The sequence below is a fragment of the Phyllobates terribilis genome, unplaced genomic scaffold (assembly GCF_046119375.1).
Source record: "Phyllobates terribilis strain yellow unplaced genomic scaffold, ASM4611937v1 Scaffold_171__1_contigs__length_4068163, whole genome shotgun sequence".
In the NCBI taxonomy this organism is placed as follows: Eukaryota; Metazoa; Chordata; class Amphibia; order Anura; family Dendrobatidae; genus Phyllobates; species Phyllobates terribilis.
The window spans coordinates 1,800,033-1,825,500 of NW_027362931.1; the positions used below are offsets into that span (position 1 = coordinate 1,800,033).

General features: G+C 42.3%; 1 pseudogene; it reads right to left on the bottom strand.

Annotated features, from left to right (window-relative positions):
* Positions 1-25,468, bottom strand: part of LOC141212356 (uncharacterized) — a 186,917-nt pseudogene that overhangs the window by 148,035 nt on the left and 13,414 nt on the right.

The following is a 25,468-nucleotide window of genomic DNA, read 5'->3' on the forward strand; positions in this document are numbered from 1 at the left end:
TACTAACCATAATAAACCCTATAATATCCGACATCTCATTAGTTGTAGCTCCACACGTCATTGACACCATACAATGTGAAGCTTGTCTGCTGCAATATGTGGGGGGCACGGTCAGACCCTTACGTCACCGCATTGGGGGACACGTTAGGGACGTTCTTGGCCCCACAACACGTAATACATCTGCAGCATCACAACATCTCATACAACACAATAGGGATTAATCACTTTACAGTTGTGGGTATTGAATATGTCACCAGACCAGCTAAGGGGGGAGATTGGTATAAAAAGTACACCCCAGAGAAGCCTTGTGGATTCTGGAATTGGACCCCAGATTACCCAGTGATATGAAGCTTCGTTCAGACCTTGTATCCATTTACTGAATTGTGTTTTTTCCTCTTTTATAGTAATTATACATAATATACACATTATAGATGCAGACACTTCATTCTTCTATTGCACGGATGCTTTTTGTTGTGGACATATGATCATCCATAGGGGTAATGTAGACATACTTGCACATGTCCATTTGGGGCTGGGGGTCTCCGCTGTGCATTAGACCCTATGATGTGTATAAGAAGCCGGTTACTGGTGATTTATTATGTCATGAAGAAGAACTGAACACAAATACCAGGTAGAAACGCAGAGATGTTTTGCTCCTGTTTTTTAATGTTTCTATGATTTTAATTTGGATTTTTCAATAAAAGTTTTTGGTTTTATTCACACGGGAAAACAAGTGCTGGATTATCAGTAACTTTCTTTGTCCCGTCCATTCCTTCCCAACTGTGATTTCTCATCCAAGCATTGAGAGATGAGCTGAAAGCAGACAATGTTTTCTATAGAGGAATGGCAGACATGGGTGTTGTCCACATAGAAAGCCTCTCCTAAATCCCATACACAAAAAAGCCGCCCTACAATCTGCCAGGACACATGCGGAAACATATGAAGACTCCTGGGACTTTATACTCTGGAGTGATGAGACCAAGATAAAGGTTTTTTTGGAACTGATGGCTTCAAATCTGTATGACATTGAAGAGGTGAGGAATACAATGAGAATGCATGGGGTCTACAGTGAGACCTGGTGGTGGCCGTGTCCTTATGTGCGGCTGCATGAGGAGCTACAGGTCATTGATGACATCATGAATTCACAGATGTTCTGCTCTGTAGTGACAGAAAAGATGCTGCCATCACTCTGTTCCCTTGGTAGGCCACTGTTACATTTCTGAAGAACAGGGTGACAGTGATTCAGTGGCCAAGTGTCTCCTGATCTGAACCCAACCAAACACCTATGGGGGATTCTGAAGAGACAAGTTGTCATCGCTCCATCCGGCATCCAGGCTCTAAGAGCTCGTTATCGAAAGAGAGAAAAAAGATAGATATAGTATTGTCACTAACTTGTTCATTCCAGGCCTAGAAAACTTGATGCCGTCCTTTAAAATTATGGAGGCCATACAAAATAATAGATGTAGTAGCTTTTGATGTGGGGTGTACTCATTTTTGCATCAACTAATTTGAGTAAAACTGAAGATTTTCTAATGAGAGTTATATTATTACCCTTACTTTCATGTTTTGATTACAAAAAAATGTTCTATGAAATTCAGTGTTGGCAAAATTGTAGAAACTGATCTTGTGTTCAGTGAGCTATTAAATAAAATCTTACTCATCAAAGGGGGTGTACTCATTTATGCTGAACAATGTTTATTAAACTTTATAAAACACAGTGAACATAATTACACTTTCTTTCCCGTATGACTTCTCTCATGTTTTACAAGGTGTGATTTATGTATAAAAGATTTCCCACATTCTGAACATGAATACGGCTTCTCTCCTGTGTGACTTCTCTCATGCTGCACAAGATACATTTTTTTTGGAAAGCATTTCTCACAGAATGAACATAAATACGGATTTTCTCCTGTGTGAATTCTGTGATGTTTAACAAGATCTGATTTATAACTAAAACACTTCCCACATTCTGAGCATGAATATGGTGACTTTCCAGTATGAATGCTCTGATGTCTACTAAGATGCCCTTTATTTCTGAAGGACTTCTCACATAGTGAACATGAAAATGTTTTTTTCTCCTGTGTGATTTCTCTGATGTCTAATAAGATTCCCTTTATTTGTAAAGCATTTCCCACATTCTGAACACGAATATGGCTTCTCTCCTGTGTGAATTCGCTGATGTGGAATAAGACTCCTTTTATCTGTAAAGCATTTCCCACATTCTGAACATGAATACGGCTTTTCTCCTGTGTGAGTTCTCTGATGTCTAACAAGATCTGATTTAGCTGTAAAGCATTTTCCACATTGTAAACATGAAAACGGTTTCTCCCCGGTGTGAATTCTTTGATGTATAACAAGCTCTGATTTACTTTTGAAACATTTCCCACATTCTGAACAAAAAAATGGCTTTTCTCCTGTATGAATTCTCTTATGAGCAGAAAGATTTGATTTAAGCATAAAAGATTTCCCGCATTCTGAACATGAATACGGCTGCTCTCCTGTGTGAATTTTCTCGTGTATCACAAGTGTTGATTTCTCTGTAAAGCATTTCCCACATTCTGGACATGAATATGGCTTTTCTCCTGTGTGAATTCTGTGATGTTTAACAAGATCTGATTTATAACTAAAACACTTCCCACATTCTGAACATGAATATGGCTTCTCTCCTGTGTGAATTCGCTGATGTGGAATAAGATTCCCTTTATCTGTAAAGGACTTCCCACATTCTGAACATGAATATGGCTTCTCTCCTGTGTGAATTTTCTGATGTGTAATAAGACTCCCTTGAAATGTAAAGCATTTCCCACATTCTGAACAGGAATATGGCTTCTTTCCTGTGTGAGTTTTCTGATGTCTAATAAGAGCCCTTTTATCTGTAAAGCATTTCCCACATTCTGAACATGAATATGGCTTCTCTCCTGTGTGAATTCTCTCATGTCTAATAAGACTTCCTTTACCTGTGAAGGACTTTCCACATTTTGAACATGAATACGGCTTTTTTCCTGTGTGAATTCTCTGATGTCTAATAAGATCCCCTTTCTGTTTGAAGGACTTCCCACATTCTGAACATGAAAATGGCTTTTCTCCTGTGTGAATTCTTTGATGTTTAACAAGGTCTGATTTACTTCCAAAACATTTCCCACATTCCGAACATGAAAATGTCTTCTCTCTTGTATGAATTCTCTGATGTCTAATAAGATCCCCTTTCTGTTTGAAGGACTTCCCACATTCCGAACATGAAAATGGCTTTTCTCCTGTGTGAATTCTTTGATGTTTAACAAGCTCTGATTTACTTCCAAAACATTTCCCACATTCCGAACATGAATATGGTTTCTCTCTTGTATGAATTCTCTGATGTGTAATAAGATCCCCTTTATGTTTAAAGGACTTCCCACATTCCGAACATGAAAATGGCTTCTCTCCTGTATGAATTCTCTCATGTATAACAAATTGTGATTTATATGTAAAGAATTTCCCACATTCTGAACATGAGTATGGCTTTTTACCTTTGTGTTTTCTGTGTGTTAAAAAATCTGAGCTTTTTGTAAATTTCTTGTCACACTGAAATCTTGAATCCACTTTGCCACCTGGACTTTTGGTAATAATGTGAGATTGCTCAGGAGATGATTCCTCATGATTAGGAGGATTATAAGAAAGTGAAGTGCTGTGAAGTCCAGGAGGTGCAGGAAGGGTGATGAGGTTTCCTCCATTAGAGTGCTTCATGATATCTTCTTTTTTACAGTTTAGTGATGAACCGTTATTCTCACAAGGATTTCCTATCAGGATGAAAGATAAATTAGATGTGAGTTTTTTCTTCAACACAAAAGAGATTTCTGAATGTATTTTCTGGATCTCACAATGAAGACCCTCGTCAGTGAAAGTACCGGTAATAAGGAGGACAACTACATGCCATAACATTAACACAATGACGGGTAAAGTGAATGACACTTATAAACTGGTGACATTGGCACAAGTCAGGGGTGGCAGAGATTAGACAGCAAATAGTTCTTTAAGTGGTAATTACTGATGACAGGTTCCCTTAATGTACCTCCAGTGCCATTTCACTCTCTCAAGCTTCATATCTTGCCCTTAGTATAGAAAAGTGTCCACGTAATTAAAGAAGATGTCCACTACTATTAAAAATGCCCCCAATGTAATTAACCCGTTGAGAGAAGATTTTTTCTAATTACCTAGCTTTGTCTTTATTGGCTGTGAGCGGCGCTATCGCTGGCCACTCACCGGCATCACGCGACCCCCGGCCTCAGCCGGCTCTTGCTTCCCCTGATGTCACGTCAAGTGAGGCGTGACTCGGTGATGCGATCCCCGCGGTGGACGCCGGGCTGTGGGTGGGGTTTCCCCGCGCGTCACACCCAGCATCCACCGCGCACTTTCCCAATGAATGCAAGGTAATTGTGATTCACAAAATATTATACAATTGAACGGTGAAAAAAAAAAAATTACATTTTTACCACTATGTTATTTTATCCCCAGATTTTACATTTTCACAAGGGAAAATGGGTAAAAATGACCACATAACTTTATACAATTTCTGCTGAACGGGGCAATACCCCATATGTGGCTGTACTGTACTGCTTAGCCACATGGTGAGACTCGGGAGGGAAGGAGCGCTATTTGACTCTTGGAGAACAAACTTTAGTAGAACAGTTTGCAGACTCCATATACAGAGCCCCGAAGTGGCAGAAGAGCAGAATCCCCCCTCAAGTGACACCAGTTTGGAAATTACACCCCTATGGAAATGTATCTACAGGTGTAGTGATGAATTTGACTCCATGGGTGCTTTCCAGAAACGAGCAGTAATGGATGTTGTGAAGTGAAAATGCAAATATTCCCTTATAGTGGTCAGTACATTGTAGTGTCCGGTATATTGCAGTGCCCTTACGTTGTAGCGCCCAGTACATGATTCCCAGCTAGTGCTTTCTGGAGAAATAAATTGTCTCTCCTCGCTACAGTAATGCCAAACATGTGGATGCTAACTGCACACGGTGGGGCCCAGGAGGAGGGGGCATTTGGATTTGGGAGCGCAGATGTCACTGGATTTCTTTAAGTGGGAGCCAAGTCACTTTTCCAGAGCCTTTGTGCTACCAGTGATATGTACACCCCCTATATTACTGTTTACAGATGATGAACCTGAGTGGGGACTTGTTTTTTGTGGGTTGAGTAGAAGCTCTTAATGGTGGCATTTTGGGGTACAGAACATTTTGGAGCATATTTATCCTCTGCTGTACGCTGAACACTTACAGTGGGTACGGGAAGTATTCAGACCCCTTTACATTTTTTACTCTTTGTTTCATTGCAGCCATTTTGTAAATTCTAAAAAGTTCATTTATTTTTCTCATTAAAGTCCACTCTGCACCCCATCTTGATTGAAAAAAAGCAGAAATGCAGACAATTTTGCAAATTTATTAAAAAAGAAAAACTGAAATGTCACATGGTCATAAGTATTCAGACCCTTTCCTCAGACACTCATATTTAAGTCACATGCTGTCCATTTCCTTGTGATTCTCCTTGAGATGGTTCTACTCCTTCATTGGAGTCCAGCTGTGTTTAATTAAACTGATAGGACTTGATTTGGAAAGGCACACACCTGTCTATATAAGACCTTACAGCTCACAGTGCATGTCAGACCAAATGAGAATCATGAGCTCAAAGGAACAGCCCAAGGAGCTCAGAGACAGAATTGTGGCAAGGCACAGATCTGGCCAAGGTTCCAAAAGTATTTCTGCATTACTCAAGGTTCCTAAGAGCACAATGGCCTTCATAATCCTTAAATGGAAGAAGTTTGGGACCACCAGAAGTCTTCCTAGACCTGGCCGTCCAGCCAAACTGAGCAATCGTGGGAGAAGAGCCTTGGTAGGAGAGGTAAAGAAAAACCCCAAGATCACTGTGGCTGAGCTCCAGAGATGCAGTAGGGAGATGGGAGAAAGTTCCACAAAGTCAACGATCACTGCAGCCTGACACCAGTCGGGCCTTTATCGCAGAGTGGCCAGATGGAAGCCTCTCTTCAGTGCAAGACATATGAAAGCCTGCATAGAGTTTGCTCAAAACACATGAAGGACTCCCAGACTATGAGAAATAAGATTCTCTGGTCTCATGAGACAAAGATAGAACTTTTTGGTGATAATTCTAAGCGGTATGTGTGGAGAAAACCAGGCACTGCTCTTGACCTGCCCAATACAATCCCTACAGTGAAACATGGTGGAGGCAGCATCATGCTATGGGGGTATTTTTCAGCTGCAGGGACAGGATGACTGGTTGCAATTGAAGGAAACATGAATGCAGCCAAGTACAGAGATATCCTGGATGAAAACCTCTTCTAGAGTGCTCTGGATCTCAGACTTGGCCGAAGGTTCACCTTCCAACAAGACAGTGACCATAAGCACACAGCTAAAATGACAAAGGAGTGGCTTCAGAACAACTCTGTGGCCATTCTTGACTGGCCCAGCCAGAGCCGTGACCTAAACCCAATTGAGCATCTCTGGAGAGACCTGAAAATGTCTGTCCACCAACGTTCACCATCCAACCTGATGGAACTGGAGAGGATCTGCAAGGAAGAATGGAAGAGGACCCCCAAATCCAAGTGTGAAAAACTTGTTGCATCATTCCCAAGAAGACTCATGGCTGTACTAGCTCAAAAGGGTGCTTCTACTCAATACTGAGCAAAGGGTCTGAATAATTATGACCATGTGATATTTCAGTTTTTCTTTTTCAATAAATTTGCAAAAATGTCTGCATTTCTGTTTTTTTTTCAGTCAAGATGGGGTGCAGCGTGTACTTTAATGAGAAAAAAATGAACTTTTTAGAACTTACCGAATAGCTGCAATGAAACAAAGAGTGAAAAATGTAAAGGGGTCTGAATACTTTCCGTACCCACTGTACATCGGAGTTTCCATCTAAATCTACAAAATACATGATTCAGATGACACCCCCGAGGGATCCATTCACAATAATGAGGCAGCAGAGTTACACTGGACTCCGTCTAGCCTCTGGTCGACTGCGCTTTTATGCACGCTGAAAAAGATGGACATCACTGGATCATAGGCCAGACGGCGTCCACAGCGCCTCATTATACGGAATCTTCCCCCGGGGTTCTGTCCGAATCGCAAGCTCAGTCATTTATATGGCAGCATGAGACTTGTGTAAAAATAATATGAAAATAAAAGATGGAAGTAATATTAAAAAACACAATTAGGAAAATTAAAAATGTGCTTATTAAATCATTAAGAGGTGTGAATGCGGCCCAGTTATTCATCGGTGCGCAACCGGACTCTGTACAGGAGCAGCCGCGCCATCACCGGACGCTTCTGCTGTGATGTGGACGGCGGATAAAGCTTCACTGCACCGGAGACTTCATACAATATCACACACCGGTCATCGTCAGGCACCACTAATCATAGTCACATGCCAATCATCATCGTCATACGCCAGTCATCATCATCACACACCGCTAATCATAGTCATATGCCAATCATCATCGTCATACGCCAGTCATCATCATCATCACACGTCACTAATCATAGTCACATGCCAATCATCATCGTCATACGCCAGTCATCATCATCACACGCCGCTAATCATAGTCACATGCCAATCATCATCATCATACGCCAGTCATCATCATCACACGCCGGTCATCATCATCACACGCCGCTAATCATAGTCACATGCCAATCATCATCGTCATACGCCAGTCATCATCATCACACGCCACTAATCATAGTCACATGCCAATCATCATCGTCATACGCCAGTCATCATCATCACACGCCACTAATCATAGTCACATGCCAATCATCATCATCATACGCCAGTCATCATCATCACACGCCGCTAATCATAGTCACATGCCAATCATCATCGTCATACGCCAGTCATCATCATCACACGCCGCTAATCATAGTCACATGCCAATCATCATCGTCATACGCCAGTCATCATCATCACACGCCACTAATCATAGTCACATGCCAATCATCATCATCATACGCCAGTCATCATCATCACACGCCGCTAATCATAGTCACATGCCAATCATCATCGTCATACGTCAGTCATCATCATCACACGCTGGTCATTATTACATACCTGTGGAAACATCTACCGGAATCTCCTCCTTCCCGTCACTCACACACGGCTGATCGAGGTCATAGATGTCACAGATTTTGGTGGTTTCTTGTATTGTGCTGATTGTTACATCTGATATATCAGGAGGAAGATCCGACTAAGAATAAAGTGAAGGACGAGACAGAAGAAGAAGTGATGACGAGGGGGCGTCATCACTTCTTCTTCTGTCTCGTCCTTCACTTTATTCTTAGTCGGATCTTCCTCCTGATATATCAGATGTAACAATCAGCACAATACAAGAAACCACCAAAATCTGTGACATCTATGACCTCGATCAGAAATGTCCCCCCATATACAGATCCGGTACAGGGCTCAGCACCGTCTACCTGATGATCCTCCGGGATGTTGTGATTCTCCTCTGGACAGTCCTGGGGATACAGAGGACGGGGACATCTCTCTGGTGGATTTCTTTCCATGAGTCCATCTGTAGGAAACACATAGTGACAGAATACAGTGACATGTAAAAGTTTGGGCACCAATGGTCAAAATTACTGTTATTGTGAACAGTTAAGTTGAAGATGAAATAAACGGCCTAAAGTTACAGATGACATTTCCTTTGTATTTTAGGCAAAACAATAAATAATAAATTATATATATTTTCATCTTTTACATTTAAAAAAAAATTCAATAAGGGAAAATGGGCAAATGCAAAAGTTTTGGCACCCGGCAAGGTTAGCACCTAGTAGCGCCCCCTTTTGAAAGTATCACAGCTTGTAAATGCTTTTTGTAGCTGACAATAGTCTTTCAATTCTTGTTTGAGGGATTTTCAATCATTCTTCTTTGGAGAATTCTTCCCGTTCTGTGAGATTCTTGGGTCGTCTTGCATCCTGTGCTATTTTGAGGTCTAGCCACAGATTTTCAATGATGTTCAAATCAGGGGACTATGAGGGCCATTGTAAAACCTTCAGCTTGCGCCTTTTGACGTGTGTTTAGTATCATTATCATTTGCCATCCTTTTTTCACCTCCAGCTTTTTTGCAGATGATGTTATGTTTGCATCAAGAATTTGCTGAAATTTCTTGGAATCCATTCTTCCCTCTACCCGTTCCCTGTGCCATTGGCTGCAACACAACCCCAAAGCAGGATTGATCCACCACCATGCTTAATGGTTGGCGAGATGTTCTTTTCCTAAAATTCTGTGCCCTTTTTTCTCCACACAACTTTGATCATTGCTCTATTTTAACCACATCGGTCCACAAGACTTGTGTCCAAAATGCATCAGACCTTCTTAGATGTACTTTTGCATACTTCTGACGCTGAATTTCATGGTGAGGTCACAGGAGAGGTTTTCTTCTGATGACTCTTCCATGAAGGCCATATTTGTGCAGGTGTCTCTGAAGAGTACAACAATGTACCACAACTCCAGAGTCTGCTAAATCTTTCTGAAGGTCTTTTGCAGTCAGGCGGGGGTTCTGATTTGCCTCTCTAGCAATCCTACTGAAAATTAATTTGGTCTTCCAGACCTTATCTTGACCTCCACTGTTTCTGTTAACTGCCATTTCTTTATTACATTTTGAACCGAGGAAAGGGCAACTTGAAAACGCTTTGCTCATAGCCTTCTCCTGCTTTGTGGGCCTCCACCATTTTCAGAGTGCTAGACAGCGGATTAGAAGAAGCCATGGCTGCTGTTTTTTGGCACATTGCTAGAGTAGGCTGTGTTTTAATAACGCTGGCCTTTCCTAACGATCATAGTGAACGAGCCCTAACCCTAACAGGCTAAGTAAGGTCCGAATCATTGGTCAAAGTTATCTGAGCACACAAATGTCCAAGGGTAATACAAAGGAAATGTGTCATCTTTAACTTTAGGTCTTTTAGAGATCATTTCATCTTCAACTTGCTTAACTGTGCAACAATAACAGGAATTTTGACCAGGGGTGCCCAAACTTTTACATGCCACTGTAGATTGTGTCATGTGATCATGAGATGATGGGAGTTGTAGTAGATGACCACAGAACCGACATGACAGTCTCCCCTCCTCACCCTGATCGGCCCATATTGCGGTCGCCTCTTGCTCTCCATGTATAACCTCAACCTTAATATCAATCAGATCTTCACCCTAAAAAGAACATTGTAAGATGAGCTCAGGTCCCATCACTTTATGGTCAGATGTTGTGGGGACTTCAGTGTCATCTACCTGATGATCCTCCGGGATGTTGTGATTCTCCTCTGGACAGTCCTGGGGATACAGAGGACGGGGACATCTCTCTGGTGGATTTCTCCTCCTGGATCCATCTGTGGAGACACACAGACTGAATACATGACCTGCCGTGTATCTGTCTATATATAAGACTCGTCTCTCAGAAAAGGTAATTCTATGTTTATGTATCAGGGAATAAATTACATTGTTGTGGTCCTCACCCCCGGTACCGAGGACCCAGCACATTGTGGGCCTCAAGTATGAAGTGATAATCAGCGAGGCCAAAGCCTAATGCTCTCTGCTCTGCACTCGGAGGATGAGGACCCTGAGGAGAGGGACAGAGAAGACCCTCGTCAGTCAGATGGAGGAGCCGTACTAAAAAACAACTTCTCCAAGTCTCGTCTCCACCAGGGATGGAACCACAGAGGAGCTGGAGAAAGCTCCACATTTCTATCCATTGGTTTCCTCTCCTAATTCACTGTATGGAGATTGGGGGAAGGACGGTGACCATTTACCAGTGATTGTATTTTTGAGAGCTCATGATGTCACCATGAGGACACGGCCTCCCTCCTGGACAGGATCCTCTGGGATCACTCAGAGGAGAGAACCAGATCTATTAAAAGACGGGTTACCGTGTCTTTCTTCTTCTTTAAATAGAGATAAATCTCAACATCCGCCTCGGTATAAACACTAAAATAAGCAGCAAGTTCTGCGTTTGTCTCTAAAGGAGGAAAAAAGGGCACATGTACGACTAACGTACGAAGTCACCGCACCCGGAAGGACGGTGTTGTGGGGAGCACCCGGTACGCAGCGGTTAGTGCCTATATACTTTGAATACTTTGTTCTGTACAAAGTGGAAAAACACATTACAGGCTGATCCAACTTTGATGTAATGTCCTTAAAACAAGTCAAAATGAGGCTCAGTATTGTGTGTGGCCTCCACGTTCCTGTATGACCTCCCTACAACGCCTGGGCATGCTCCTGATGAGGTTCAGTATTGTGTGTGGCCTCCACGTGCCTGTATGACCTCCCTACAACGCCTGGGCATGCTCCTGATGAGGCTGAGTATTGTGTGTGGCCTCCACGTTCCTGTATGACCTCCCTACAACGCCTGGGCATGCTCCTGATGAGGCTCAGTATTGTGTGTGGCCTCCACGTTCCTGTATGACCTCCCTACAACGCCTGGGCATGCTCCTGATGAGGCTCAGTATTGTGTGTGGCCTCCACGTGCCTGTATGACCTCCCTACAACGCCTGGGCATGCTCCTGATGAGGCTGAGTATTGTGTGTGGCCTCCACGTTCCTGTATGACCTCCCTACAACGCCTGGGCATGCTCCTGATGAGGCTCAGTATTGTGTGTGGCCTCCACGTGCCTGTATGACCTCCCTACAATGCCTGGGCATGCTCCTGATGAGGCTGAGTATTGTGTGTGGCCTCCACGTGCCTGTATGACCTCTATACAAAGCCTGGGCATGCTCCTGATGAGGCTCAGTATTGTGTGTGGCCTCCACGTGCCTGTATGACCTCCCTACAATGCCTGGGCATGCTCCTGATGAGGTTGCGGATGGTCTCTTGTGGGATCTCCTCCCAGACCTGGACTATAGCATCCGCCAACTCCTGGACAGTCTGTAGTGAAATGTGACGTTGGTGGATGGAGCGAGACATGATGTCCCAGATGTGCTCAATCGGATTCAGGTCTGGGGGAACGGGCGGCCAGTCCATAGCTTCAATGCCTTCATCTTGCAGGAACTGCTGACACATTCCAGCCACATGAGGTCTGGCATTGTCCTGCATTAGGAGGAACCCAGGGCCAACCACACCAGCATATGGTCTTACAAGGGGTCTGAGGATCTCATCTTGGTACCTAATGGGAGTCAGGCTACCTCTGGTGAGCACATGGAGGGCTGTGCGCCCCTCCAAAGAAATGCCACCCCACACCATTACTGACCCACTGCCAAACCGGTCATGCTGAAGGATGTTGCAGGCAGCAGATCGCTCTCCACGGCGTTTCCAGACTCTGTCACGTCTGTCACATGTGCGCAGTGTGAACCTGCTTTCATCTGTGAAGAGCACAGGGCGCCAGTGGCGACTTTGCCAATCCTGGTGTTCTGTGGCAAATGCCAAGCGCCCTGCACGGTGTTGGGTGTGAGCACAACTCCCATCTGTGGACGTCGGGCCCTCATACCACCCTCATGGAGTCGGTTTATAACCGTTTGTGCAGCCACATGCACATTTGTGGCCTTCTGGAGGTCATTTTGCAGGGCTCTGGCAGTGTTCCTCCTTGCACAAAGGTGGAGGTAGCGGTCCTGCTGCTGGGTTGTTGCCCTCCTATGGCCCCCCACATCTCCTGGTGTACTGGCCTGTCTCCTGGTACCGCCTCCAGCCTCTGGACACTACGCTGACAGACACAGCAAATCTTCTTGCCACAGCTCGCATTGATGTGCCATCCTGGATGAGCTGCACTACCTGAGCAACTTCTGTGGGTTGTAGAGTCCGTCTCATGCTACCACGAGTGTGAAAGTACAACCAATATTCAAAACTGACCAAAACATCAGCCAGAAAGCATTGGTACTGAGATATGGTCTGTGGTCCCCACCTGCAGAACCACTCCTTTATTGAGGGTGTCTTGATAATTGCCAATAATTTCCATCTATTGTCTATTCCATTTGCACAACAGCCTGTGAAATTGATTGTCAATCAGTGTTGCTTCCTAAGTGGACAGTTTGATTTCACAGAAGTTTGATTCACTTGGAGTTATATTCTGTTGTGTAAGTGTTCCCTTTATTTTTTGAGCAGTGTATATTTTATATAATGAGACTAATATGATTATATGAATGTTTGTAGTTTTCTTCATTTATTATTTCATTGTGATGTCATTTCCTTGTTTTTTTTCTATATAAATGTTGTATTTCTATGTGATTGCCCACAATTGACAAAAGCTCTGGAGGAGCTGAAACGTTTTGCAGATTTGTGGATGTGGAATAAATGATTGACTACAGGTGAGTGCCGGGATCTCTTTCCTTTCCCCCTCCATTACTAACCTGAGGCCTTGAAGACAGCTGTGTTTTTGACAAATCACAGCTGTCATCAACCCTAACCACCATTACCCCGATTGCCACCGCACCAGGGCAATCGTGAAGAGCCGTGCAAAGCACCTGAATTGGTGCGCCATTTCTGAGGCGGCTGAGGGCTGGTATTTTTAGGCTGGGAAGGGCCCAGTAACCGAGGACCTTCCCACCCTGATAATATCCGCTCACAGCTGTCTGCTTTACCTTTGCTGGTTATCAAAAATAGGGAGGACTCCACATCTCTTTTTTAATTTATTAGCTAAACACAAGTACAGTAAACTCCACACACAGGGCACTAATTATATATCTCACAGATATCTATCATCTATCTCGATCTTTGTACATCTAACACCTAAATATCTGTCATTTCTATTCTGCACTCTCTTCCGGCACGTGTCACACAGACGTGTGTGCGGATGTCACACTTTATGTCATCTGTGTACAGGACGTACTGACGTCTGAGCTGCCGGCAAAAAACGGACATGTCCGGTCCGTGTGACCATGTGCGCAGCCTATAGATTATAATGGGTGTACGTGTGTGTCTCCGGTACGTGTGAAGGGGGCCTAAAGGGTATGAGCACTTTTAGTATGAATTACCAGTAGGGGGCGTGACCACTTAAAGTGCCTAGGGCAGCATGAATGCCAGATACGGCCCTGAGCACAGCCCTAATAAAGTCATTAGAGCTGCAGATAAAGGGGGCTCGATTACAGCTCTGGATAGTGGGTTGTATGAGCCGGAGGTTATGAACATGGATGACGATACTAATATATGCCGCACTCTAGATGGAGATCCTACTAATTCATACAATACCCCCTTACATTGTCTTTTGGAGGAGGGTTTGGTATCGGCTGTACTTAATGCCAAACAAATAGAACGATTAAAGGAAAATCACCCACAATGTCCAATATTTCATACATTACCGAAAACGCACAAAGAAGGAAACATCCATCAGTCTAGAGTTACATTCAATACTGGCTGCAGAGAAGATTCCTATAATATAGTGAATATTACCAGAAAACATTTACCTATGTTATACACCGACAAGGATCCAGCAACAAGAAAGACAACTGACACGTGGAGGACAAACACCAAAGGTTTCATTGAATGTGGGAGAAATAAATGTGGTTTGTGCAAGTCTGTGCACAAAGCAAAAATGTCTGCATCTACTAACCATAATAAACCCTATAATATCCGACATCTCATTAGTTGTAGCTCCACAAGTCATTGACACCATACAATGTGAAGCTTGTCTGCTGCAATATGTGGGGGGCACGGTCAGACCCTTACGTCACCGCATTGGGGGACACGTTAGGGACGTTCTTGGCCCCACAACACGTAATACATCTGAAGCATCACAACATCTCATACAGCACAAAAGGGATTAATCCCTTTACAGTTGTGGGTATTGAATATGTCACCAGACCAGCTAAGGGGGGAGATTGGTATAAAAAGTACACCCCCGAGAAGCCTTGTGGATTCTGGAATTGGACTCCAGATTCTCCAGTGATATGAATCTTCGTTCAGACCTTGTATCCATTTACTGAATTGTGTTTTTTCCTCTTTTATAGTAATTATACATAATATACACATTATAGATGCAGACACTTCATTCTTCTATTGCACGGATGCTTTTTGTTGTGGACATATGATCATCCATAGGGTTAATGTAGACATACTTGCACATGTCCATTTGGGGCTGGGGGTCTCCGCTGTGCATTAGACACTAAGAACATTAACAGTAAGAACATGGAAGAGTCCAGGAGCCATTTGGTGAGCTGCATATCCTGCTACATGTTCACAGACTTGCCAGTGGAAAAGCCAGACTTCACATGCCAGAAATGCAAGCTTGTGTCCCTGTTGGAGGAAAAGTTGCGAAATCTAGAAGAGAGGTTAACTACCTTGAAAATCATTAAGGAAGGTGAAGAGTTCTTAGACAGAGCAGAATTATCTCTTCATGATTCAGAAAGAGAAGAAATTCGAACTGCACCTGACGAAACAGAGGAATGGAAGCATGTGACCCACAGAAGCAGGAGGATCGAGAGGCAGTCAGCACCCATACTGCTCAGGAACCAGTACCAGGCTCTCACGCAGGAGCACCATGAAGAAATACAGCAAGATAAGACTTTGCCAGCAATGAATAACCTTGTAAGCCCTCAGAATCCTCCTGGATGGAGAAAGAAGAATGTTGTGAAGAAAAAACGGAGAGTGGTGGTCATGGGGGATTCCCTGTTAAGAGGAACAGAGGCCGCTATCTGCAGACCAGACATAACCTCAAGAGAAATGTGCTGTCTTCCAGGAGCAAAAATTAAAGATGTGTCTGACAGGATATCAAGACTCTTCAGACCTACAGATCACTACCCATTCCTGCTAATACATGTGGGGACAAATGACACCGCAAGAAAGGACCTGGAAACCATCTGCAGTGACTTTGAAGACTTAGGCAAGAAAGTGAAAGAATTGGGAGCGCAGGTGGTCTTCTCATCCATCCTCCCAGTGGATGGCCATGGAACAATGAGGTGGAATAAGATTCTACAGGTGAACAACTGGCTACGTCGATGGTGCCGTCAACAAGGATTTGGATTTCTGGATCACGGAATGAATTACCTATACGATGGACTACTTGCTAGAGATGGGGTGCACCTTACAAAGACTGGAAAACATGTATTTGGAAGTCGCCTTGCTACACTCATCAGGAGAGCTTTAAACTAGAACAATGTGGGAAGGGAAGCAAAAGGCCAGAAAAAGCCATACAGCTGACAAATACTATTGAGATCTCTGCTACTGGAAGTGGAAAGGAAGAACAAAGACAAAACTATTTAAATAATAAAAATATGGGAGGAAGAGAAACCAATCACAAACTAAAATGTTTTTATACAAATGCACAAAGCATGGGCAACAAACAAGGAGAATTGGAACTACTAATGCAGGAAAAGAAATATGATGTCATTGGAATCACTGAAACATGGTGGGACGATACACATGATTGGAATAAAAGGCTAAAAGGATACAACTTATTTGCAAGAAACAGACTTGATAAACGAGGAGGAGGTGTCGCATTGTATGTTAGAAAAGCGTATATCTGCACAGAGATTGAAGCTTCAGAGACTGGGAGTTCTGTGGAAACTGTTTGGGTAAGAATACAAGGAGAGAACAACGGAAAGGACACCATTGTAGGCATTTACTACAGGCCACCTGGGCAAGCTGAAGATATGGATGAACTCTTTATGTATCAAATGACCAAGTTCTCAAAAAAATATGACGTAGTGGTCATGGGAGATTTCAACTATCCAGACATTTGTTGGGAATCTCTCTCAAGTAAAACTAACAGGTCAAGCAAATTCTTATCCTCTCTTGCTGACAACTTTATCTTCCAAAAGGTAGGGGAGAAAACAAGGGGATCTGCTACTTTGGATCTAATCCTTATAAACAGGGATGAAATGGTTGAGGAGGTAAAGGTGGCTGGGACCCTAGGAGGCAGCGATCATGCTATTATAGAATTTTCGATAACTAGAGGAGGAAGACATGTGAAGACTCAAACTTCAAGGTTAGATTTTAGAAAAGCAGATTTTAAGAGACTCAGAAAGAGAATAGGAGGGATCCAATGGCTGGATGTCCTTAAGGACAAAAATGTCCAGGAAGGATGGGAAATTTTTAAAACTGAGATTCTCAAAGCACAATCGTTAACAATCCCGAAAAGTAGGAAGAATGGGAAGCATTTAAGGAAACCAGGATGGATGAACACAGAACTTAAACACATGCTAAAAAGAAAGAAAGAAATGTTTATTAAATGGAAAGAGGGAGGCATATCTAAAGAAGATTATAATGCAGTCTGCAGATCCTGTAGGGCACGTATCAGGTTAGCTAAAGCTGACAATGAATTAAGGCTTGCAAGAGATGTCAAAAGCAACAAAAAAGGATTTTGGGGGTATGTCAAAAGTAAAAGAAAAGTCAAAGATGCTATAGGATTTTTACAGGATGAAAATGGAGAAATGGTAAGAGAGGATGTTGAGAAGGCCGAACTTTTTAATTCCTATTTTGCATCTGTTTTCTCTCAGAAAGAAAATGTATCATCAACTGATCTTCACTGTCGTTTTAAAGGAATAGAAGAATCCAAGTTATCTGTAAACAGAAAGATTGTGAGGGAATATTTAGCTAACATAAATGAGTTCAAGTCTCCAGGTCCAGATGAATTACACCCCAGAGTACTGAAGGAGATCGTAGAAGAAATTTTAGAACCACTCTCCATAATCTTTGAAAATTCTTGGAGAACAGGAGAAGTCCCAGAAGACTGGAGAAGAGCAAATGTTGTTCCTATCTTCAAAAAGGGGAAGAAGGTGGACCCAGGGAACTATAGGCCGGTGAGTCTGACTTCTATACCAGGAAAGATCTTTGAACAAATTATTAAACAACATGTAGGTAAGTACATGGATAAGAATGAAGTGATTAACCAGAGTCAGCATGGGTTTGTAACTAACAAGTCATGTCAGACTAACTTAATTTCCTTCTATGACAGAATCACTGACTGGGTGGATCAGGGAAATGCTGTAGATATAGTATATCTTGACTTCAGCAAAGCATTTGACAAAGTATCTCACACCATCCTTATTGAAAAAATGACCAAGTATGCAATGGACCAGGCAACTGTTAGGTGGATTCATAACTGGCTTAGTGATCGGACTCAAAGGGTGGTTGTAAATGGCTTCACATCCAGCTGGATGAATGTCTCAAGTGGGGTACCACAGGGCTCCGTCCTGGGACCTGTATTGTTCAACATCTTTATCAATGATTTAGATGAAGGAATTGAGGGTAAACTGATTAAATTTGCTGATGACACAAAGCTAGGAGGGATAGCTAATACTAGAGAAGAGAGAGAGAGGATTCAAAAAGACCTAAATAAACTGGAGCAGTGGGCAGCAACCAACAGAATGGTTTTTAACAGGGAAAAATGCAAAGTACTACATCTGGGCAATAAAAATGAAAAAAGCATATACAGAATGGGAGGAATAGAGCTAAGCAACAGTACATGTGAAAAAGACTTAGGTATACTAATAGATCATAGACTGAACATGAGTCAACAGTGTGATGCAGCAGCAAAAAAGGCAAATACAATTCCGGGATGTATTAACAGAAGCATACAGTCTAGATCACGTGAAGTCATTATCGGACTTTACTCCGCTTTGGTCAGACCTCATCTGGAATACTGTGTACAGTTTTGGGCACCACATTTTAAAAAAGACATAGACAAACTGGAGCAAGTTCAGAGAAGAGCGACCAGAATGGTGACTGGTCTGCAAACCATGTCCTATGAGGAACGGTTGCAGGATTTAGGAATGTTTAGCTTGCAAAAAAGAAGACTGAGAGGAGACTTAATAGCTGTCTACAAATATGTCAAGGGCTGTTACATTGTAGAAGGATCATCTTTATTCTCATTTGCACAAGGAAAGACTAGAAGCAATGGGATGAAACTAAATGGGAGGAGACACAGATTAGGTATTAGAAAAAACTTTTTGACAGTGAGGGTGATCAATGAGTGGAACAGGCTGCCACGAGAGGTGGTGAGTTCCCCTTCAATGGACGTCTTCAAACAGAGGCTGGACAGACATCTGTTTGAGATGATTTAGTGAATCCTGCTTTGAGCAGGGGGTTGGACCAGATGACCCAGGAGGTCCCTTCCAACTCTACATTCTATGATTCTATGTGTATAAGAAGCCGGTTACTGGTGATTTATTATGTCATGAAGAAGAACTGAACACAAATACCAGGTAGAAACGCAGAGATGTTTTGCTCCTATCTGTTTTTTAATGTTTCTATGATTTTAATTTGGATTTTTCAATAAAAGTTTTTGGTTTTATTCACACTGGAAAACAAGTGCTGGATTATCAGTAACTTTCTTTGTCCCGTCCATTCCTTCCCAACTGTGATTTTTCATCCAAGCATTGAGAGATGAGCTGAAAGCAGACAATGTTTTCTATAGAGGAATGGCAGACATGGGTGTTGTCCACATAGAAAGCCTCTCCTAAATCCCATACACAAAAAAGCCGCCCTACAATCTGCCAGGACACATGTGGAAACATATGAAGACTCCTGGGACTTTATACTCTGGAGTGATGAGACCAAGATAAAGGTTTTTTTTGGAACTGATGGCTTCAAAACTGTATAACATTGAAGAGGTGAGGAATACAATGAGAATGCATGGTGTCTACAGTGAGACCTGGTGGTGGCCGTGTCCTTATGTGCGGCTGCATGAGGAGCTACATTTCATTGATGGGATCTTGAATTCACAGATGTTCTGCTCTGTAGTGACAGAAAAGATGCTGCCATCACTCTGTTCCCTTGGTAGGCCACTGTTGCATTTCTGAAGAACAGGGTGACAGTGATTCTGTGGCCAAGTGTCTCCTGATCTGAACCAAACCAAACACCTATGGGGAATTCTGAAGAGACAAGTTGTCATCGCTCCATCCAGCATCCAGGCTCTAAGAGCTCGTTATCGAAAAAGAGATAAAAGATAGATATAGTATTGTCACTAACTTGTTCATTCCAGGCCTAGAAAACTTGATGCCGTCCTTTAAAATTATGGAGGCCATACAAAATAATAGATGTAGTAGCTTTTGATGTGGGGTGTACTCATTTTTGCATCAACTAATTTGAGTAAAACTGAAGATTTTCTAATGAGAGTTATATTATTACCCTTACTTTCATGTTTTGATTACAAAAAAAATGTTCTATGCAACTTAGTGTTGGCAAAATTTTAGAAATTGATCTTGTGTTCAGTGAGCTATTAAATAAAATCTTACTCATCAAAGGGGGTGTACTCATTTATGCTGAACAATGTTTATTAAACTTTATAAAACACAGTGAACATAATTACACTTTCTTTCCCGTATGACTTCTCTCATGTTTTACAAGGTGTGATTTATGTATAAAAGATTTCCCACATTCCGAAAATGAATACGGCTTCTCTCCTGTGTGAGTTCTCTCATGCTGCACAAGATACATTTTTTTGGAAAGCATTTCTCACAGAATGAACATGAATACGGCTTTTCTCCTGTGTGAATTCTGTGATGTTTAACAAGATCCAATTTATATATAAAACATTTCCCACATTCTGAACAAGAAAATGGTTTTTCTCCTGTATGAATTCTGTTATGTGCAGCAAGAATTGATTTACGCATAAAAGATTTCCCGCATTCTGAACATGAATACGGCTTCTCTCCTGTGTGAATTCTGTGATGTTTAACAAGATCTGATTTATAACTAAAACACTTCCCACATTCTGAGCATGAATATGGTGACTTTCCAGTATGAATGCTCTGATGTCTACTAAGATGCCCTTTATTTGTGAAGGACTTCTCACATAGTGAACATGAAAATGTTTTTTCTCCTGTGATTTCTCTGATGTCTAATAAGATTCCCTTTATTTCTAAAGCATTTCCCACATTCTGAACACGAATATGGCTTCTCTCCTGTGTGAATTCGCTGATGTGGAATAAGACTCCTTTTATCTGTAAAGGACTTCCCACATTCTGAACATGAATATGGCTTCTCTCCTGTGTGAATTCTCTGATGTTTAATAAGACTCCATTTATTCGTGAACGACTTTCCACATTCTGAACATGAATACGGCTTCTCCCCGGTGTGAATTCTTTGATGTATAACAAGGTGTGATTTACTTTTAAAACATTTCGCACATTCTGAACAAGAAAATGGCTTTCCTCCTGTATGAATTCTCTTATGAGCAGAAAGATTTGATTTAAGCATAAAAGATTTCCCACATTCTGAACATGAATACGGCTGCTCTCCTGTGTGAATTTTCTCGTGTCTCACAAGTTTTGATTTCTCTGTAAAGCATTTACCACATTCTGGACATGAATACGGCTTTTCTCCTGTATGAATTCTCTTATGAGCAGAAAGATTTGATTTACGCATAAAAGATTTCCCACATTCTGAACATGAATATGGCTTCTCTCCTGTGTGAATTTTCTGATGTGTAATAAGAGTCCTTTTATCTGTAAAGCATTTCCCACATTCTGAACATGAATATGGCTTCTCTCCTGTGTGAATTCTCTCATGTCTAATAAGACTTCCTTTACCTGTGAAGGACTTTCCACATTTTGAACATGAATACGGCTTTTCTCCTGTGTGAATTCTCTGATGTATAACAAGCTGTGATTTTTCTGGAAAGCATCTTCTACATTGTAAACATGAAAAAGGTTTTTCCCCGGTGTGAATTCTTTGATGTTTAACAAGGTCTGATTTACTTCCAAAACATTTCCCACATTCCGAACATGAAAATGGCTTCTCTCCTGTGTGAATTCTCTCATGTATAATAAATTGTGATTTATAAGTAAAGAATTTCCCACATTCTGAACAGGAGTATGGCTTTTTACCTTTGTGTTTTCTGCGAGTGAAAAAATCTGAGCTTTTTGTAAATTGCTTGTCACACTGAAATCTTGAATCCACTTTGCCCCCTGGACTTTTGGTAATAATGTGAGATTGCTCAGGAGATGATTCCACATGATTAGGAGGATTATAAGAAAGTGAAGTGCTGTGAAGTCCAGGAGGTGCAGGAAGGGTGATGAGGTTTCCTCCATTAGAGTGCTTCCTGATATCTTTTCTTTTACAATTTAGTGATAAACCGTTATTCTCACAAGGATTTCCTGTAAGGAGGAAAGATAGATTACATGTGATTTTTTCAACAACACAAAAAGGATTTTTAAATGTTTTTTATGGATCTCACAATGAAGACCCTCGTCAGTGAAAGTACCGGTAATAAGGAGGACAACTACATGCCATAACATTAACACAATGACGGGTAAAGTGAATGACACTTATAAACTGGTGACATTGGCACAAGTCAGGGGTGCCAGAGATTAGACAGCAAATAGTTCTTTAAGTGGTAATTACTGATGACAGGTTCACTTAATGTACCTCCAGTGCCATTTCACTCTCTCAAGCTTCGTATCTTGCCCTTAGTATAGAAAAGTGTCCACGTAATTAAAGAAGTTGTCCACTACTATTAAAAATGCCGCCAATGTAATTAACCCGTTGAGAGAAGGTTTTTTCTAATTACCTAGCTTTGTCTTTATTGGCTGTGAGCGGCGCTATCGCTGGCCACTCACCGGCATCACGCGACCCCCGGCTGCAGCCGGCTCTTGCTTCCCCTGATGTCACGTCAAGTGAGGCGTGACTCGGTGATGCGATCTCCGCGGTGGATGCCGGGCTGTGGGTGGGGTTTCCCCGCGCGTCACATCCAGCATCCACCGCGCACTTTCCCAATGAATACAAGGTAATTGTGATTCACAAAATGTTATACAATTGAACGGTGAAGAAAAAAAAATTACATTTTTACCACTATAATGTTATTTTAGCCCCAGATTTTACATTTTCACAAGGGAAAATGGGTAAAAATGACCACATAATTTGTTATACAATTTCTGCTGAACGGGGCAATACCCCATATGTGGCTGTACTGTACTGCTTAGCCACATGGCGAGACTCGGGAGGGACGGAGCGCTATTTGACTCTTGGAGAACAAACTTTAGTAGAACAGTTTGCAGACTCCATATACAGAGCCCCTAAGTGGCAGAAGAGCAGAATCCCCCCTCAAGTGACACCAGTTTGGAAATTACACCCCTATGGAAATGTATCTACAGGTGTAGTGATGAATTTGACTCCATGGGTGCTTCACAGAAACGAGCAGTAATGGATGTTGTGAAGTGAAAATGCAAATATTCCCTTATAGTGGCCAGTACATTGTAGTGCCCTTACGTTGTAGCGCCCAGTACATGATTCCCAGCTAGTGCTTTCTGGAGAAATAAATTGGCTCTCCTCGCTACAGTAATGCCAAACATGTGGATGGTAACTGCACACTGTGGGGCCCAGGAGGAGGCGGCATTTGGATTTGGGAGCGCAGATGTCACTGGATTTCTTTAAGTGGGAGCCAAGTCACTTTTCCAGAGCCTTTGTGCTTCCAGTAATATGGACACCCCCTATATTACTGTTTACAGATGATGAACCTGAGTGGGGACTTGTTTTTTGTGGGTTGAGTAGAAGCTCTTGGTGGCATTTTGGGGTACAGAACATTTTGGAGCATATTTATCCTGTGCTGTACGCTGAACACTTACAGTGGGTACAGAAAGTATTCAGACCCCTTTACATTTTTCACTCTTTGTTTCATTGCAGCCATTTGGTAAATTCGAAAAAGATCATTTATTTTTCTCACTAAAGTACACTCTGCACCCCATCTTGACTGAAAAAAAGCATAAATGCAGACAATTTTGCAGATTTATTAAAAAAGAAAAACTGAAATATCACATGGTCATAAGTATTCAGAGCCTTTGCTCAGACACTCATATTTAAGTCACATGCTGTCCATTTCCTTGTGATCCTCCTTGAGATGGTTCTACTCCTTCATTGGAGTCCAGCAGTGTTTAATTAAACTTATAGGACTTGATTTGGAAAGACACACACCTGTCTATATAAGACCTCACGGCTCACAGTGCATATCAGACCAAATGAGAATCATCAGCTCAAAGGAACAGCCCAAGGAGCTCAGAGACAGAATTGTGGCAAGGCACAGATCTGGCCAAGGTTACAAAAGAATTTCTGCATTACTCAAGGTTCCTAAGAGCACAGTGGCCTTCATAATCCTTAAATGGAAGAAGTTTGTGACCACCAGAAGTCTTCCTAGACATGGCCGTCCAGCAAACTGAGCAATCGTGGGAGAAGAGCCTTGGTAGGAGAAGTAAAGAAAAACCCCAAGATCACTGTGGCTGAGCTCCAGCGATGTAGTAGGGAGAAGGGAGAAAGCTCACAAAAGTCAATGATCACTGCAGCCCTCCACCAGTCGGGCCTTTATGGCAGAGTGGCCAGATGGAAGGATCTACTCAGTGCAAGACATATGAAAGCCCGCATAGAGTTTGCTCAAAAACACATGAAGGACTCACAGATTATGAGAAATAAGATTCTCTGGTCTGATGAGACGAAGATAGAACTTTTTGGTGATAATTCTAAGCGGTATGTGTGGAGAAAACCAGGCACTGCTCATGACCTGCCCAATACAATCCCTACAGTGAAACATGGTGGTGGCAGCACCATGCTATGGGGGTATTTTTCAGCTGCACGGACAGGATGACTGGTTGCAAATGAAGGAAACATGAATGCAGCCAAGTACAGAGATATCCTGGATGAAAACCTCTTCCAGAGTGCTCTGGACCTCAGACTTGGCCCAAGGTTCACCTTCCAACAAGACAGTGACCCTAAGCACACAGCTAAAATGACAAAAGGAGTGGCTTCAGAACAACTCTGTGACCATTCTTGACTGGCCCAGCCAGAGTCCTGACCTAAACCCAATTGAGCATCTCTGGAGAAACCTAAAAATGGCTGTCCACCAACGTTCACCATCCAACCTGATGGAACTGGAGAGGATCTGCAAGGAAGAATGGCAGAGGATCCCCAAATCCAGGGGTGAAAACCTTGTTGCATCATTCCCTAGAAGACTCATGGCTGTACTAGCTCAAAAGGTGCTTCTACTCAACACTGAGCAAAGGGTCTGAATAATTATGACCATGTGATATTTCAGGCTTTTTTTTTTAATAAATTTACAAAAATTTCTACATTTCTGTTTTTTTTTCAGTCAAGATGGGATGCAGAGTGTACTATAATGAGAAAAAAATGAACTTTTTCAATTTACAAAATGGCTGCAATGAAACAAAGAGTGAAAAATTTCAAGGAGTAAGAATACTTTCCGCACCCACTGTACATCGGGGTTTCCATCTAAATCTACAAAATACATGATTCAGATGACACCCCCGAGGGATCCATTCAGAATAATGAGGCAGCAGAGTTACACCGGACTCCGTCTAGCCTCTGGTCGACTGCGCTTTTATGCACGCTGAAAAAGATGGACATCACTGGATCATAGGCCAGACGGCGTCCACAGCGCCTCATTATACGGAATCTTCCCCCGGGGTTCTGTCCGAATCGCAAGCTCAGTCATTTATATGGCAGCATGAGACTTGTGTAAGAATAATATGAAAATAAAAGATGGAAGTAATATTAAAAAACACAATTAGGAAAATTAAAAATGTGATTATTAAATCATTAAGAAGAGGTGTGAATG